The sequence below is a fragment of the Acomys minous genome, assembly GCF_964271855.1.
Source record: "Acomys minous genome assembly, chromosome: 1".
Taxonomy (NCBI): domain Eukaryota; kingdom Metazoa; phylum Chordata; class Mammalia; order Rodentia; family Muridae; genus Acomys; species Acomys minous.
Genome location: NC_140483.1, coordinates 166657116 through 166659580, shown reverse-complemented (window position 1 = coordinate 166659580; position 2465 = coordinate 166657116). Strand labels below are relative to the sequence as shown.

At 36.0% G+C, this 2465-nt stretch overlaps 1 protein-coding gene across 23 annotated transcripts in view; it reads left to right on the top strand.

The window, feature by feature from the left end:
- The window catches only part of PTPRD (protein tyrosine phosphatase receptor type D), a 2167047-nt gene extending 2166005 nt beyond the window's left edge, over nucleotides 1-1042 (top strand). For all 23 annotated transcript variants that reach the window (XM_084785035.1, XM_084785038.1, XM_084785037.1 and 20 more), the window contains one exon: nucleotides 1-1042. This exon is cut by the window's left edge and continues 2750 nt beyond it. The gene's annotated coding sequence lies outside the window, so the exon portion shown is untranslated.
- Nucleotides 1043-2465: the final 1423 nt, after the last annotated feature.

Sequence of the window (2465 nt, the reverse complement as noted above, 5' to 3'; positions counted from 1 at the left end):
GATGCGTACCTTAGGAGGATGAGGCGAGCACTATTCTGGAATCAGGAGCTACTCCTAGAACTAACTCCCCACTGTCACTGATGTGCATTCCACTCTGTACTTTGCTTTATGACCATTCAAGTTTAATTTCCCAGGCAAAGATCATTATCAGCCATTAACCATTAAACAGCCAAGTTTCCAGTTATTTTCATCATCATCATAACCAGTACGGTGCTATTATTTACCTATGTATGTGTAGTTATGTATAATTTTGTAATTAGTTACAATGGTAAAATATCAAATATATAAAAGTGATTTGTACAGAACTTTATTTTAGCTCTTTTTTAAAAATGGTTTGCATGGTTAGACAAGGCAAGGACAGCCAGGGGAGGGAAGGGCCTCTAGGGAACTTTGCACTTTCTATACCTTTGTACTATGCACTGCCCTATTGATTCTACACCCAATAATGTTATTACTTGAACCCATCCATAAAAAAAAAAAAAACCTGCTTCAGAAATTCATTTATGTGTCTGTGGATAACACATCACAACAGGAAAGGAAAAATGCATAGTAGCAAACACATTTTTTCTTTCCTGCTGACTTTTGGGTTAGCTTTGTTTCAGTCTTTCTTGTCATTTTAAAATCCCCTTCCCCTTTTTTAATTTTTTTTTTTTTTTGGGTTTTGATTTCCATTGGGTATGTGGGTGCCCTGATACTCCAGCAGAGATCAGAAGGCTATAGATCCATCCTATCCATCCGTTACATGGCTTTGCCATACAAGCTTGGAGTGTCTTTACAAAGATAACAGTTGTGTTCTTTGCTCTCGTTTTGGATGCATAGACTGAAAACTCAAAAAAAATAACTTGTAAAATGGCTTGTTAAAAAAATACAATTACCTCTAATTAGTAGTACGCGTAAGTGTTTTACAGAATGAAAGGCGTGCTTTTTATTTTCTTACTTCGTTACATTGGTGGCGAAAGAAGTCTGTATGAAAATCAGTTCTTTGCTGACACAGGTTCCATTTGTTACAAATGAATTCTAATAAAAATGTCAGTGTTATGCAGCCCTGGCCTTTGTTTTTGTCTACTCCAAGCATGTTGCTTTCCAACTAATATTGCTATTTCCTCTTTTCTAGTTATCTGCTTAAGTCCTGTGGACTGGTAGATATTATATACCAAGAATCTGCTACTCATAACTGTCTACCTTGGAAATAAGCACATTTCACTGCTAAGCAAGCAAGTTCAGAGAAATAACTTCACATATTCAACAAAGAAGCATTGTTTTCATTCACAGTGGAGAACATAGACAATGTCAGATCTTGTTAAAAGTCTACTGTTGAATGTACATTGTGTATGTCAGTGTAACGTTGAAACCATACATAAAAATAGCTCCATAGTGTTAGCGTATTGAACATTTAGAAACATGGCTGAAAGTACAGTTGACTTTGGATTGTTTGCTCAGATATTCAGTATTACTAAATCGTAAAAGTAGATCAGATCTGTTCTATGGTTTGAGGAAACAGCTCTGAAGAAGTAAAGTACTGCTGTACACAAACATCATTCTAAAGGATGCTGGCACTGAATCAATGACAATATCTCATTGAGACACTGAGACACGCTGTCCAGGAAAACACAGCATCCTTAAGTAAGTGTCTGTTGTGAGAGAATGTGTTATTAAATTGGCCTACAAAAAAAGAAAGGCATTGTTATCTTACATACTCCAAACTCAAGCCAGAATGCTTTTATTCTAAAGTAGTGGGAAGCTACAATCTCCTTGCCTGGTTTCTAAAAATTTTGTCCTGGACAAAGTTGATTGTAATACAACAGCCAAGTAAGTGAAAGTATACACTTAACCCTGACAACACAAACAGCAGTTCTAAATGGGACAGATTCTTGTTGGCCCTGTTAACCATACTTGGAATAAATGACCATCTCAGAAATTCAATTAAAGTTAGAATAAGAAAGTTTCACATTGAGTTATCAGATAAAGATGGGTTTCAGGTGATGATTTTCTTACAAAAATCAGTGATGATTATGAAGACAGCCAAATCCAGCTGTAAATCTGAGTCCAGATAAGACATGCCAATCCTACAGACACTTGAGTTTTGACAATGGAACCAAACACCATACAATGGAAAAAAGAAAACATCTTTAACCAATGGTGCTGTTCTAACTGGATACGTATATGTAGAAAACTGAAAATAGATCCATATTTATCACCTTGCACAAAACTCAAGTACAAGTGGATCAAGACCGCAACATAAGACCAGGTATACTATGTTTATGAGAAGAGAAATTGGGGAAGAACATTGAACTCATTGGCACAGGAGATGACTTTCTGAATAGAATACAACAGCTCAGTTTTTAAGATCAATAATTAATATATGGGACTTCATGAAACCGAAAAGCTCCTGTAAGGGAAAGAGCACTGGCAATAGAACAACACAGCAGTCTACAGATTGGGAAAAGATCTTCATTAATCCTACA